This window comes from Macaca mulatta, chromosome 4 (assembly GCF_049350105.2).
Source record: "Macaca mulatta isolate MMU2019108-1 chromosome 4, T2T-MMU8v2.0, whole genome shotgun sequence".
Lineage (NCBI taxonomy): Eukaryota > Metazoa > Chordata > Mammalia > Primates > Cercopithecidae > Macaca > Macaca mulatta.
In genome coordinates, this window is record NC_133409.1 from 142816024 (window position 1) to 142832688 (window position 16665).

The 16665-nt window shown below is 46.0% G+C and overlaps 1 protein-coding gene across 9 annotated transcripts in view; it reads left to right on the top strand.

Moving 5' to 3' along the window:
- KIF6 (kinesin family member 6) overlaps positions 1-16665 on the top strand; it is a 389626-nt gene that overhangs the window by 346163 nt on the left and 26798 nt on the right. The gene's annotated exons all lie outside the window — the stretch shown is intronic.

A 16665-nucleotide genomic window follows, 5' to 3' on the forward strand; every position in this document is an offset into this window, starting at 1 on the left:
TACCTCACGGGTCTCCGTTAAGGCACCAACCCTATTTTGTAATTATTTATTTCCATATATATTCTCCATGCTAAAATGTGAGCTCCAGGAAAGGTGGGTGCAGTCAAATTCATCTTCGCATCCCTAGCAGCCAGCACAAGCAATAAATAGGCCAAGTCAATGGCCAAATGAGTGCTTCCCCAGGTGACTTCCAGAGCCACACATTTCTGCAAAAGCACAATGAGACATTTGAGCATAAAATAAGTCCATTTAAAAGAAGTAGAAGGCATAAGTGCTTTTGGACTCCACAGCTGAGCAAATTACAACACACAGGCAATAAATTTGGCTCTCTCTTGTCTAGCTGCTAAGCAAAAAAAGAGGCACCCAGAGTTACATAGTTTTCATTTTCTGACAGCAGGAAGCATACTAACTAATTTATCTGCAGAAAATAGAATTTCTTCCTGGAACTAAATACAAGCCAGAATTTATCATGTGGATCCTTGTATAAAGGACACTGAGTGACACAGTGAACGATGTCTTCAACTACAGTTTTACAAAAGATACCGAAATGTTATTCAACCAGATGATTCTTGTATCGACCCTCTATAAAAGCTAGAAGCCTGACATTAAAGCATAACTCACTGAAAGCGTTTATGTGAGCGGCCAAGATAATAGGATCCAGGTACTCGGCTTTCTGATGGCCACACAGAGCAGGACTAAAACTGGAAGAATCCAGCCCCAGGAACGTGGGCTGTGGCTTCTCTCTCAAATATCTCTTCTGAGCAATATTTGATCAGGGCTGGATCTTGTTCGGTTCAGTCAAAACCCTTAACAGGTGCCTGTGGCTAAAATTTAAAAGATACATCACACTACCAAACAGCATGTGAAACATGTCAGGTGAGAGGGACAGGCCATGAGAACTTTCCATTCTTACCAGGAGGAGTGGCCCCGGGGGGTTGTCACCAAGATCACAGGCCTGGGCTGAGTCTTGAGGAATGGGCAGGATTCTGAACCACAGAGAAGAGTGGGAAATAGTTTGGGTTAGTTGGGGTGTGTGTATATGTGTGTCTGTTGTGTATGTATGTGTGTGGTGTATATATGTGGCATGTGGTGTGTGTGTATGTGGTATGGATATGTGTTGTGTGTATGTGTATATGTGGTATGTGTGTAGTGTGGGTGTGTTGTATGTATGTATATGTGGCATGTGGTGTGTGTGTATGTGGTGTGTTGGATATGTTGTATGTGTGTTTTGTGTTTGCATGTGTGGTGTGTGTGTGTGATTTGTGTGTTTGTGTGTGTGTGGTGTGTTTGTGGTATGTATATGTTGTATGTGTTATATGTGTGTGTGGTTTGTGTGTTTGTGTGTGGGGTGGGGGTTTCCCTACATTTACGCTTCTCTGCTTACCCTTGACCCAACTTCTGTGAAAACAGAGCTTACTGGAACATCCCATTTCCTCGACGGCAGGCATGTTTCATATACTGTTGTAGAAGATAGTTATACTGAGAGTATTAATTAAAAAAAGAAAATATCCACAAGCTTAAGATCAACAAGTTCCAAAGGATGGCTGAGATCCCCCACGAATACCACCTCTTGGGCACTACCCCTCTTCCCACCTCCCACCTCCCTCTTCTCACTGCCCCAGGAACAAAGATCTCCTTGAACAAAAGCAGCCCCCAAGAACAAGCCAATCGACTGTGATGCCACCTGGGGCCCTGAGATTGCCACTGGCTGGTGTTTCACTACCTGACCTGGGAAATCAGGCAGAGGCAGCTCCGAGTCCCCTGCAAGGGCCTTATGGGTTAGAGAGAGGCTCTGAAGCCGCTGGCTCCCTGTTTTACTGCGTCCTCTGAGAGGGCTCTTTTCCCACAACCGGCATTCCTGTAGTGACCTCTTGTGGCATCCCTGTTGTTTTTCAAAGACAGGCCTCGGCTGTTGATGCCACCTTCTCCCATTTGATGTAACATTGGTGAACACTTAGTTTTGAAGTGCTTTTTGGAGTTCTGCACCGAGCGACAACAAATTTCAGAGAAAGCAAAAGGCCGGACTGTCAACCATTTATTCCCCAGCCTTCACTGAGCACCTAGCATGATCCAGTGTGTGAAACCGGGAATCCAAGGATGTGGAGAGGAACCACTGATTGAGACGGAACTGAAACAGGGATGGGGGCGGGGGGACGGGGGACAGGATGAGGGGGATGGGGAGATGGGGGAGATGGGGGGGATGGGCGGTGGCAGGGGCAGGCACAGTGGCTTGTGCCTGTAATCTCAGCACTTTGGGAGGCCAAGGCAGGAGAATCACTTGAGGCCAGGAGTTGGAGACCAGCCTGGGCAGCATAGAGAGACCTCATCTCTACAAAAGATGTAAAAATTAGCCAGGTACAATGGCACACACCTGTAGTCCCAGCTATTTGGGAGGCTGAGGTGGGAAGATTCCTTGAAGTCGAGACTGCTGTGAGCAATGATCATGTCACTGCACTACAGCCCGGGAGACAGAGCAAATTTAAAAAAGAAAAAGAAAAGAAAAACTGAAGGGGCCTTTCCAGCATCCTCTAGCCCAGTGGTCTTCAAAATGTGCTCTGTGCAACCTACATGTTCTCTATAGCCCCTTGAGAACCATGAGGCAAGGGTGAGGACAGCCACTGTGCAAACAGCGCAGCTTTGGGATTCTCGCCCACTCAAATTCAACCAAAACAACTTCGGATCTTTTTTTTTTCCATTAAGCTTATATTTGAAGAAAGAGTTCTGCAGCTTTTAATATAGCTTCTTTCTTCCGATATCACAGCTCTGTTAAAAACATTTCCAAAGTCAGATAGTCCAAATTTCCCCTCCCCAGAGCTATCTCAGCTCCCTCTGGGCTCACACAGAACTCTGCATATCCCTCTGTGATGCAGCTCGTCACACTAGACAGTGATGATTAGTCTGTGGCTCCCCCACTGGACAGAGCCGCTTTCTTTCCCCAACACCAAGCACAGTGACTGTCACACAGTTGGTCCTCCGTTAAGTGTTTATTGAATGAATGAGTGAGACTTAGGACTCACATTTTGGTCTTAAAGATGAGCCGGGCAGCTGAGGGGCTCTGCGCTTAGGTTTCCACGTCTGTAAAATGATGTGGTTGGACCAGATGATGGCCCAGTGCCGGGCACAGCTCCCGAGGCTTAGCTGGCATTCACTGACTGCTTGTTGAATGAACACATGAATCCCTAGCACTCCACAGCCCTCAAGCGGCACAGTGTTACCTCTGTGAATGCAGGCTTCCTTCAGACATGCAGGAAACACTGGCAACCTTGGTGCGGAGACGTGGGAGGGTGTGGATGGATTACAGATGTTTTCCTTGTTGACTCCTTGAAATAAGGAGAAATAAATAAATTAATTAAATTAAATTGTTGACTCCTTGAAATAAGGCAGGATATAAAGGATGCAGCTGCTTCCTAAGGCTGAGATGACATCTCAGTTGGTTCCAAAAGAATTCAGGTAACTCTGTAAAACCAACAATGTCTCACCACTTAATTCTAATCCACAGTTGCTTGTGAATATAGAGCCAGCTTCAGTGACATGAGGTCCTTAGCCAAATTTCCATGCTCAAGGGAGAGGCTGGGAGTGAGGAGGAGCCCCCTCACCGTTTCCCTGCCAGTTCCCAACTGCCAAAGGTTCAGACCCATTGAGTGGTTTAAGGCTCCCGCACCAACCATTCTGGAGAGCAGAGGAAGACTGTATGTCAGCCCTGGTGTCAGCCTGTAATAGCAACTGTGGTTTAGCAAAAAGAGCATTCACCCTGTGTAGTACTCCGGGTTGTCCAGATAAGCAGAACCAATAGGAAATATATTGATACATGGAGAGAGATTTATTATAAGGAATTGGCTCACTCAGCATGGAGACTGAGAAATCCTACGATCTGCCATCTGCAAGCTGCAGGCCCAGGAAAGTCTAGCTGTAGTTCTAGTGTAGTTCTAGTCCAAACCTGCAGGCCTGGGAACCAGGGCAGCCAAAAATTTAAGTCCCAGTCTGAGTGCAAAGGCCTGAGTGCCAGAGTGCCAACGTCCAAGGGCAGGAGATCAATGTCCCAGCTGAAGCAGAGAGAGCAAATTTGCCATTCATTACTCAACCACTTTTGGTATTTTTGTTTGCTTGTCTTAATATTATTTCTAAATGAAAAGCCATAATTATATATATTTTGGGGGTATATTGTGATGTTTTGATATATGTATACGATGTGGAATGTTTAAATCAAGCTAATTAACATATTCATTGCCACACTTACCCAGATTTTTTTTGTGGTGAGACATTTGAAATTTACTCCCAGCAATTTTGAAATGTCCATTATTACTCATTGTGGTCACCCTGCTGTGCAGTAGATCTCAAAAACATTCCTCCTGTCTAATTGAAACTTTGTACCCTTTGACCAACATCTCCCTCTCCTGACCTCCTACCCCTGGTAACCACCATTCTAGGCTCTATTTCTATAAGTTCAATTTCTCATAATATTTCAGATTCTCACATAAGTGAGATCATGCAGTATTTGTCTTTCTATGCCTGGCTTATTTAACTTAGCATAATGTCCTCCAGTTTCATTCACGTTGTTGGAAATGACAGAATTTCCTTCTCATTTAAGGGTTAATAGTATTCCATTGTGTATATATACCACATTTTATTTATCTATTCATCCGTTGATGAATTGATTCAATGTCTTGGCTATTGTGAACAATGCTACAATGAACATGGAAATGCAAATATCTCTTCAACATACTGATTTCAGTTCCTTCAGATATAAACCCAGAACCAAGGTTGCTGTATCACATGGTGGTTCTATTTTAGTATTTTGAACAACCTCCATACTATTTTCTATGACAGCTGTACTAATTTACATTTCCACCAATGGTGTACAAGGGTTCCCTTTTCTCCATATCCTCACCAGCACTTATCTTTCATCTTTCTTATAGCCATTTTAACAGGTGTGAGGTGATATCTTATTGTGATTTTAATTTGCATTTCCCTAATGATTAGGGATGTTGAGCATTTTCTCATGAACCTGTTGGCCATTTGTTTGTCTTCATTAGAGAAATATCCATTCAGGTCCTTTGCCCATTTTTTAAATTGGGTTATTTGTTTTCTTGCTGTTGAGTTGTTTGAGTCCATTGTATATTTTGAATATAAACCCTTTATCAGATGTATGGTTTGCAAATCTTTTTTTCCACTCCGAGTTATCTCTTTAGTCTGTTGATTATTTCCTTTGCTGTGCAAAAGCTTTTTAGTCTGATATAATCCAATTTGTCCATGTTTGTTTTGTTGTCTATGCTTTCAGGGTCATAGCCAAAAAATCATTGCCTAGATCAGTGTTGTTGAACTTTTCCCCTTATGTTTTTTTCTGGTAGTTTTACAGTTTCAGATCTTATATTTAAGTCCTTCATCTATTTTGAGGTAATTTTTCTATATGGTTTGAGATAGGGATCCAATTTTATTCTTGAGCATGTGGATATCCAGTTTTACCAACACCTTTGATTGAAGAGACTGTTGTTTCCCCATTGTATGATCTTGGCACCTTGGTCAAAAATCAACTGGCCATAAATATGTAGGTTTATTTCTGGGCTTTCTCTCCTGTTGCATTGGTCAATGTGTCTGTTTATCACAGTGCCCTGTTTTGATTACTATAGCTTGGTAGTATATTTTAAAAACAAAGAGTGTAATGCCTCCAGCTCAGTTACTTTTGCTCAAGATTACTTTGATTATTGAAGGTCTATTGTGGTTCCAGATGAATGTTAGGATTTTTTTCTATTTCCGTAAAAAATAACATTGGAGTTTTCATAAGGATTGCATTGAATCTGTGTGTTGCTTTGGGTAGTATGAATATTTTAACAATATTAATTCTTCAAATCCATGAATACAGGATATCTTTCCATTTATCTGTGGGTTTTGTTCCATTTCTTTCATCAGTGTTTTGTAGTTTTCAATTATACCTCCTTAGTTACATTTACACCCAATTTTTGTTTGTTTGTTCTTTGGGGTTTTTTGTTGTTGTTATCATTAATGGATTTTTTTCTTAATTTCTCTTTTGGATAGTTTGTTGTTAGTATATAGAAATGCTACTGGCTTTTATATGCTTATTTGGTATCCTGCAACTTTACTGAACTCACTTATCAACCAGAAGTTTTTTGGCTGAGTCTTTAGGGTTTTCTATATATAAATTCAAGTCATCAGCAAACAGAGACAATTTCAGACTCCTTGCCACAGAGCTGACCATGGCTGTGGGCCATCAGCACCATTGAAGGCCTCCATAAGACACGGTTACTACACTGCTCTAGCCATATTTACTCACAGACACCACTGATCACTCTTTCTTGCAAAAAAAACACAATCACATCCAAGAAAGGGCTGTCTATTCCTTCAAGCACTGATCCCAGATGATCTTGTTACCAGTTGTCAGAGCCATTTTTTTTCATCATGCAAATGTGCAGAAATCATAGGTGCTGCTTTGAGCAAATTAGGCATTTGACCAAACATATAGAAGACAAAATTCTAGCCTCTGCATCTCATCTGCTAGACTAGAATGTATTATGGCTGGCCCCTCCATCTGTCCTCTTTTTCCTTTACACATGATGAAAATCGCCATCTGTGCTTGGCAAATCTTGGACCCAGAAAGGCCTCGGTGTTTCCTAGGAACAGTTCTGTTGCATGTGTAATGGAGTTGGGTAAGTCTTTCCCATCTCCCCAGAGAAGGTGATGATTAGTTTGGGAAAGACCAACCAACAGGAAACCAAGGTTGGCTGTGCTGAAATACAAATGATGGGTGCTAAATAACCAATAGAAAGCTTTAAGTGGTATTTTGAAAATCCTGATATCTATTTGAGAAATCATGAGGGAGCTGTTGTAAAGAGCCAGGAGCCTGCCCAGGAGAAAGGGTAGTGAATTGTGGAGGATGCTTTTACCAATTCTGTAATGTTCTATTTAAAATTTAAAAATGAAACTGCAGAAAACTATTTAGATATTTCAAAATATAGTCAGTACATGGGTGTTATTTATATCATTCTCTGAACTTTTTGTGTTTGGAAGCGTTTATAATAATTCCCAGAACTCTATGAAGGATTAGATTCCAAGGCTTCATAGACCAAATAAAAATTACTTTTTTAGTGGAATCCTTGTGATAGAAATCGTAGTAAAAAGTGAATCCCAATTCAATTCTGATTAATCTTAATTCTCCTCACTACCATTTATGTCAGGATCATTTTACTTAAAAGTGAAAACAGAAAATTTACCACTTATTTTCTTCCCCAGGCACATCCTGATTTTTGGTAGGGACTTAATAGCTGTCGATGGTGTGCCTGACATGAGTGATACAGGGAAGTGCCCTGAAGGTTAGTTTTTTGTTGTTCTCTCACCATCTCTTTCCATCTTCATAGGAGGGAACGTTCTTCCTCTGCCCCTGGATGGAAATTGATCAACCCCATAACTGAATTGGTCATTCATTGTTAATTACAAACCAAAAAGAGTGGTCATTTTATATTGTAATTGCGATCTTAATAATTCCAATTTCACCAAGAGATAAGACTTCTCTTCCTTACCCCAACTCAGGCCAACTGTCAGGAGGAGAGGGAAATCGTTATCAGTTTCTGTCTTTCTAACTCCATCCCTTCCTCAGCCTGCTAAGGCTCAATTTCCTCAAGAAGGGATTAGAGGAAAGAAGAAAGGGAGGAAGGGCTGTTGGTAAAATCTCACTTGAATGGTTCTGCTGTAATGTGGCCTTGGACTCTCTGGGCCTGGTAGATATTCAAAGCAGACTCTTCCTAATTTGGGGTGCTTTCATGGGTCTCTGGAGGTCCTTCATTAGCAGGTCCCTTAACTTAAGGGAATGTGCCTTACTGGACAGTTCCTTACCCAGTTTGAACCTATATGGGTCGGAGTCCTAACAGGAAGCAGATGTCAGCACTCAGATGAGACGTTGTGAAGATAATTGGATAAAGACCTATCTACAGAGGCATAAGCAGAGTGTAGGGAAACTGCAAGGGAGAGCACCCCAGAGATAGTCACTGCAGCAAAGCAGGAAGCATTGCTGTCCCTAGGCCTGGACAAGACAGGGAGAAGTCACTGGAATTTAAAAACTGTCAGGGCTGTGCAGAAAGGCCCTCGCCATCTGATACTGTGACCTTCAGTCAAGTCATGTGTCCAGCTTGTGACCCCGCAGAGATGTCTCCCGTGAAGAAACAGCTTGGCCACTCTCTCCTCCTACCCTCCAGTTGCTTGCTGCTATTCCCCACTTTGGGAGCCCAGACAGAGGGTGTAAGGAAGGTAAAAGAAGGTAGAGAAGCCAATGGGCTAGGAATAGGCCCAGCATACCACCCCCAGGTTGCCCGCCTCCAAGTTTCCTTCTCCTGCGTTCCCATTGCCCCTCTGGTGGCCCCGTGAGAAAGAATGTAAGTGTCAAGTGTTGCAGTAGAGGAGCTCAGAGGCGGGCTAGAGCCAGCTACCACTGGATCACAAGGGCTGATTGTGTGTGTTTTTCCCCAACTCCAGATTCAGGAACAACATGTTGGTAGACTGAACAGGAGTATTTGCACCCCCAAAATTGGCAAACACTGAAAATCAGGGCTTTTTTCTTCCAGAGAGCTGGTTGTTAAACACTTACCAGCACACCACTAATCCAAAGTGCCCCTAACCTGCCTCTCTTCTGTGCTTATAGCCCACGTTGGGTCAACAGAAACACAGTAGTAACCCTGCTCTTACCGCTAGCAGATCATCAGCCCATTCCCCACCCTCTAGAGCTCCTGAAGAAAAATCAGACAGTAGTGCTCTCTGGCCTTCTTGCCCCCTACCCCCAACACCCACACAGATCCCTGAGAATTCTCAGCAAACTTTCTGCGTGGTCTCTCAGGCTCCCTCACTGGCCCTGAGGGAGGAAGATGCATCTCCACACACACCACCCCCAAGGAGGGAGAGGAGGTAGGCTTAGGCAAACTGCTTGCTCTTTTTCAAGGAATTCTCGTCAAACATTTATTTTGGCCCTTTTCAAATGCTGGTGAGAGTGTGTGGATTGTCTAGCCAGCTCTCGCCATTTCACTTTGAAAATGTGCCAGTTCTACTGTGTGGTCTGTCTCAGAACTCACTTTTGACTCCAATATATGATAAGTTATTGCCAAATGAAAGGATAAATTTACAAATTGGCTAGTAGCAGGTATGTTTTCCAAAAGTAGAAGGAGACAGCTTTATGAAGGATCCACAACTCAATTTTTAAAACTCCTGAAATTTCTCTGATTAGCCAGTCAAGAGAATTGATGGAACCCTACTAACCATCTTCATTAGAGGTTTTCATAGGAAGAAGGCCTGTGCTGGCTCTTATAGGTGCAAGAAAAACTGCTCTCCCCAAAAGATCATATGTGTCCTGAGAACACTGCCCCTGGCTGGTCCAGTGCGATAAAGATGCAGCTGGATTGTAGGCATGGCAAGTTTCCTACTAAGGTCTCTGAGAAGCCACTGCACTGAGCCATATGGTCACAAGTCCATGAGGCTAAAGCGACAGGAGGGAGAACTGCCAAGGTACTCAAAGCTTTGAGAGAAACCTGAGTTCAGAACTTCAAGCACACTTCCAATGGAGGAGTGAGAAAGTCACAGTGGACTGGAAGGCTGCCCCTGGAGGGGTAGGCTGGGAGAGGTGCTATGTGCCAGGGTAAAAGGGGGACCTTGTGGGTCAGACCCAGAAATCACCGTGCCAGGCTCTTAGTGGTGGTGATAAGAGAAATGCAGACCAGTAACCAAAAGATATATCTGGGGTTCCAGCAGAAGGAGTGGTGGAGAGAGATGACAGAGAGCTCCCATTTGAACAGAGGTGACCACGAATGGGATCCATGCCAAGTTCAAGCAGTAATAAGACTAGGAATGTCTTCCCTGTGTATGGCGTATGGCCCTAGGGTCTCCTTTATATTGCCGACTGACCCTAGTGCACGCTGACCCTCTGACTTTATGGTCTGCCTCCTCCACAGAGAACATGGTGGTGAGAAGGAGCAGACCTGAAGGAGAGAGGCCGCCATCCCAGGGGACAACCTTGGGCAGAGGCCCACACTCATAGCAGGGAAGATTACTCACACAGGAAGAGGTGGTGGACGGCCTTCTATGAGGGGACTGTCAGGGCCGGGGTTTTGCTACAAGCAGGCATCTGGCACGTTCCTGATTGTACTAAAGTACAGCCATTTATCTTCTCACAGAGTGCCGTGCTCTTCCTGAAGGGAAGGCAGTGGCAGTGAGCACAGGGCCTGTGGCGGTGTGGGTGAGTGTGCCCAAGAAATTATCAGGCACAGCCATGTATCGCAGGGTCATTTAGCACACCCTTAAATCTGGGCATGCCTGGGGCCGCTAAGGTATTACAAAATCAACACCAGGATGGATGGCAGCACTGAGCACCCGTCGGCATGTGACGGCTCCAGCTGATAATAAATTTGAGCCATTAAACAGGCAGTGGTCTGATTGGGAAGCCAGAATCTGCCCCTGAGCTGCTGACCATTGTGGTAATTGAGCTATGAACACCATCAATCTCCGTAAGAATAGACACTTTGACTTCTCGAACAAGGTGAGGCTGAAGTGATCTATGGTTGTGTGAGACAGCTGAGCCCCAAGGAGACCCAGAGTGGGTATTCAGCAAATGAATCATTAATTGGATAGTTGGATGGCCAAGACGACCAGCTGGAGTGCCTCCTGGCTCTGATGTCTTGTCTGCCATGGTAGAGCCACATAACTCACCGCCCCTTCCCACGCAGGGCACTGGCTAGGCAACGGCCATGTGGGCCCCATAGCCTTTGCTCTACAGAAGCCCGGAGGGCCCCTTTTGGCTTTGGTGAATGGTCAGAAATTTCAACATCATCCTCTGTAGGATTCCTAGTCCGGCCAAGGGCATGGAACAGGCCGGCTGTGGGTATTCTGTGGGCTGACCCTGGAGCGCAGGTAGATAGCTCTTCACACCCAGCAGGCAAGCTGCAAATGCCATGTGGGACTGGGGCACAGGTCATGGATTTCGGTTATTAAAGGTCAGACATCACAGGCCAGCACCAGGGGAAGACACTAAGACTTTCTCTCAGCCCCAACCCAGATCTGAAAGGCATTCATGGAAAAGAGCAACACCTTCAAACACCAACGATGAGTCAATACAGACTTCAATAATCTGCCCTGTGGCTTCCTTCATTATCGGAATCACTTACAGAGGAAAGGGCACCAGCTTTGAAATCAGACAGAGCCAGTTCTCCCCCTAGCTCTGCTTACTGGCAGCGCCATCCTGGGCAGATTACTTCCTCTATCAGAGCTCAGTTTCCCCACCTAGAGTGGGAGTTGTAGATTCTACAAGACAATACATATGACATTTCTAACCCATGTAGCAGCTGTGCGATGGTTATCATTATTCAGATTTTATCAAGCATCTACAAGGGCCAGATGCAGGCAGTTTCAACCTTACAGAGAGTGTGTTTTCCTGGTTGCAAACCCCTGAAGCCCTTTTTACTTTTATCACAGTGGCTCCCAAAGGTCTAGAAAGCAGGCAGGCATGTAGGGGACATGCTAGCTCCCACACACCATCCTATCTAAACGTCTACAGGGCCTGTATTCTCAGTAACTTCTGCACGGAGTACTTGCATTAAAACTGGGCTTGAAGCCATACGCAGTGTTTCTTAACAAGGGGTGAGCCTCGGAATCACCAGGGGACCCTACCGACAAATTTTAACTCAGTAGGTCTGGAGTAGGGCCCAGCTGTCTGTGTGCTTTTACAAGCTCCTTAAGTGATTCTGATGTGCACCCCCAGTTGAGAACCACTGAACCAAAGAAACGATTCTGCACATTTCAAACATCAGATAACTGCGTGGGAGAGAGAGCATTTGAGAGGAGGGCATGGGGAAGTGGGACAAGGAGCTGCAGAGATCTTTCCAGTAGAAATTATGTCAGGAAGGAGGGGGTCCACATCTTGGCTGGCCCTTCCCAGCAAGAGCCCCTCTGGTCCTTGCACGGCTAATTCCAAAACACCCGTGACTTCAGAGATAAGGTCAGCCTGAGACTGTGCGTCCTCCCAAGTCGAAGCTTCAGTTTCTGTTTGACTGCTCAGGGCTTCTTCTTGTGTGCCATTCAGACCTACAGCCACTGAGTGAAACCCTTCTCTTGCTTTTGTACTGCTTTGGAGACAGCTGCCTCCCCACAGATGAACAGTGTGACCTCACAGGCCACTCGGGACTGTGACCTCCTGTGCTGCTGTCCCAGCCAGAATCCTGTCCTTGAAAGGAGGGCTCCTTGTGCCTCCTGTCAGGTGGTGGGAGGTTCTGTCCCTGGCCAGAGTCCCCGTGGGGATGGAGACCTACAAAACTCAAATGCCTTTTGTAGCTACTCCCTCTTCTTCTGTTCTTGCTCAGTCGCTTTTGTTTGGTTCCCTTTGAGTTCCCAGCCCCTATTTCTCTTCAGAGGTTACTGATGAGCCAAGCCTCAGAACACATCAGAAGCAGCCAGAGGCTGTCTCCTGGTGAGGCTGCAATGCATTGCACCAAGCAAACATCACTTCGGGCAGCAGGCCCATTTGGTTGTCATGACAACGTGGGTAGTTTGTGTCGTGGGGTGTGCTGTGCCCTCATTCTGGCTTCCCAAGGTCCCTTGCCCCAGCTTTCTTTCCCAGACCCTTTCAACAGACTCCCAGCTTCCTGGCGCCACCTCCACATTAACTGTTGTTCAGTTTGGAGTAGCTTTGTCTTGATCAGCAAAAAAACACAAAACACAAAAACACTCAAAAGCTTTCAAAGGAATAGATCGAGCCTATTCCTCTCCTCAAAATACTCCAGCCTCCCATCTCTCTCAAAGCCAGTGTCCTTACCATGGCTCACAAGATCTGCCAGGGTCTGGTCTCAGTTTCTTCACCGACTTCAGCTCCCACCACGATTTCCCTTACCAACCACTCAGGCGCCCTGGCCTTCTCATTGTTGTCAGATGCAGCAAGCAGGCTCACACCTCAGGCCCTTTGCACTTACTGTTGTACACTCTGCGCCCCGATTTCTGCATGCCTGTTCCCTCCCTCCATTCAGGCCACTGCTCAAATGTCCCCCCGCTTAGAGGCCCTCACCCCCCATCTAGCATGGCAGCCCTCCACCCTGTCATCCTGTCTTTTTACCCCGCTTTGTCTTTCCTCACAGCACCTTCCGATTCCCGGCATGATGCTGCAGACTCAATTATTTGTTGTTTTAGTGTCTGTCTTCCCCCCTGAAATCCCCCTAGAACAGGGGCAGACACATAGTCAATGCTCGATAAACATTTGTTAAATAAGCAGATGAGTGACTAGATTTGGATCCAAAGCCTGGCGCTATTTGGTAGCTTTGTGGCATCGCACAAGCCACCTAGTCACCCTAAGCCTTGGTCTTCCGGACTGAAGCAGAGGTGATCATGTCTGCCAGCTGGGGTGGTGAGAATGAAAGCGGTGTTGAGCGGGAACTGGGCTCCAGTGACTCCTCAGATGGCGCTGATGTTATCATTCCATGCTTGTGTCAGAGGCATTCAGAATGTGCTCCTTGCCTAAGGCTCCTGAACACCCCACACACTTCCAGGGCACCTGAGACGCTGTGACCTGCGGGGGAACCTGCAAGATGCCCAAGGAAAAGACAACCAGCCATGGGGCAAGGCAAGAGCCTGCCTCCTACAGAGGGGCTCTGCGTTCACACGGGGTGACCGCGGCCTTTATACGGAAGAGCAGGCCGGCCCGGCCGGCCCTTCTACCTTCTGCTGTCTGTTCACGAAGCCCTGGAGACCGCCTCTTCTGGCCGGGTGAGATGGGCCTGTGTGAGTCCAGCAGCTCTTCCTCCACCTGCCTCCAGCAGCCTCTCACATGCTAGGCTTGCAGCAGGACGTCTAGCCAGTCACAGCAGAGGGGGGCTTCACTGAATTTCTCAGGGGTGCCCTTGGGGTGGGGACAAAAGTGTTAAAAGGAGGAAGGAGATTCACAGTGTTATTTTTTAGCAGTCTGGAAGATACCTGGGCCCATTTCTGAAACTTTTTAAAAAGGAAATAATTTGTCCATTGAAAGTTCTGCCGTTGTCAGTTTCATGTTAAGATACTTCCTTCAGTTTATTTTGTCTGACGACTTTCAAAGAAGACAAGACCAGCAAACATGCAAGGCACTGAGTGCACCCTATACATGGAGTCTGAACACAGCACTGGGGGAAGACACTCAGAGCAGGAGGACCCCAATCTCTGCCCTTGAGAGCTTCCTGTGCCTGAGACTTGGGGGCTGAGGGTGATGTGGACAGGCGGGCTGCCTCATCTGAACCAGTAAATTGCACGAACACAGATGACAGTGTGGACTTCAGGTGGGATGTCGATGGTATCTGCATTTCCTGTGTTTAGATAATGAAATAAGACACTTGCTCTTCCTGTCAATTTAAAGTTGGCAATTGACACAAGGAAAAGGGGGTCACTGGCACCTGGAAGATGACAGACAGAACCATGATCCAGTTAGCATAGTTATCAATAAGCTAATGACATAAAAAACACAGGTAACAAATGGGTAAGGAAGTCAAAGGGGAAGAATAATGACGTGACAAAATAAGGACCTCCAGCAGGCTAGGCTGCCAATAAATGTAAAGTGGTACCTTCAGGATCGAAAGGACAATCACACTGAAACAGAATGCATTTTGACAAAATCACTTATTAAAAAAACATGCAAGTTTTAAAACTGACCACAAGCTTAACAGGGGCCAACCACGACAGAGCTGCTAAAAATCACAAGCAGTGTTGGGGAGGCTGTCTGGTAGAAACCTTTAGCTCCTTGGAATCAGAAAAAAACAAATGGGTTCACGTCCCAGCTCTGCTATTTAGCAGCTGTGTAACCTTGGGTTATCCACGGCCCTCTCTGAGACTAAGAATCTGGTTGAAACAAGATGGCAATGCCATCCTTGAAGGGTTGTTTTGAGAATTAGCGATAGGGTACATAGAGGACCTCGACCAGTGCCTAGTAGAATTTGGCAGAACTTAGCACACAGAAAGCCCCCAATAAATGGTCATTGTTAGTAATTCACCTGCTACAAAAATATAGAGCTTAAATTTTTAAAAGGTAAGAGGAGCCCTACTCTACTCTGTACCTTTCAGACCTATGGAATTATTATGTCCAGACCTAGGCTTCATACTTAAGATAAATGGGAAAGTAACCAGGTCGCTGAAACTTCAGGGGAGAGATTGAGCAGGAGTCAGTCTAAGAAAAAAAGGGGGGTTGGGCGCAGTGGCTCACGCCTGTAATCACAGCACTTTAGGAGGCCGATGCGGGTGGATCATGAGGTCAAGAGATCAAGACCAGCCTGGCCAACATGGTAAAACCCCGTTTCTACTAAAAATACAAAAATTAGCTGGGTGTGGTGGTGCGCACCTGTAGTCCCAGCTACTCAGGAAGCCGAGGCAGGAGAATCGCTTGAACCTGGGAGGCAGAGGTTGCAGTGAGTGGAGATCGCGCCCTGTACTCCAGCCTGGTGACAATGCAAGAATCCGTCTCAAAAAAAAAAAAAAAAGTTCCAGACACATGTGGTATTTTGATGTTGTCGTTCAGATATTTAAAGGACCATCGGATTAAGAAGAAAAATATGCTATGCTGCTCCAAAGAGCCAAAGTAGAGGTGAAAAGAAGTTAGTGGGAAATGTCTTGGCTCAAAAGTAGGAGGAAACAGAGCTGTCCACCATGAAATGTGCTATCCTGCCAAGTAGTGAGCTCCTCATCCCTGGAAGTATTTGAGCAGAAAGCAGATGACCTTCTGTCAGAAATGTTCTCAAAGGGATTTTTGAATCCAAGGTTCCTGAAGTTAGCCACCTAGCTTGGGCAGTTTACCCTCTTTGAACCTCAGTGTCCTTATCTGTAAAATGGGAGTAATAACACTTACGGCAAATAAATACTATAAGGATTCAGTATGAGCATGTCTGGAAGCATGTGGACCACAGCTGAATCTCCCCTACATGGAGTAAAAAGCAGGGCTGTGTGACTTCTAAGATGTTGTCTATGGAGCTCAGAAAAGCAGAGCAACCACGAAGAGACTTCTAGGAGAATAAAAAGTCCCCATACTCTGGGCTAGGAGAGAGCCGGCTTCAGATGAGCACACTAGCCAGAGCAGGCAACCAGTGGCGGTCACGTGGGGGAAGACAGAGGTTGGCATCAGAGGGACCCAGACACGCGCAGCAGCTGATACCTGCTGACGTCCTCAGCCCTCCCCCGGCCCCGTCATGATCCGGTCGCCAAGGCTTGGGCTCAACTCTGGTTGTGAATTAACATGGCCTGAGTTCATCAGGCTTGAGAACCACTGCTACAGAGGGAGTGAAAAACAGGAGACACGATTCTGAGGCTGGAAATTCAGCACTCCACTTGTGCAGAGAAAGATGTCAGATGGTTTAGAGAGATTTCCTTGTTTGTGAAGGGCTTTTTTTTTTTTTTTTTTCTTATTGAGTGTCTCTCTTGTTACCCAAGCTGGAGTGCAATGGTGCGATCTTGGCTCACTGCAACCTCCACCTCCTGGTTCAAGCGATTCTCCTGCCTCAGCCTCCAGAGTAGCTGGGATTATAGGCACCTGCCACCACGCCCGGCTAATTTTTGAATTTTGAGTAGAGATGGGGTTTGACCATGTTGGCCAGGCTGGTCTTGAACTCCTAACCTCAGGTGACCTGCCTGCCTAGGCCTCCCAAAGTGCTGGAATTACAGGCATGAGCCACCGTGCCCAGC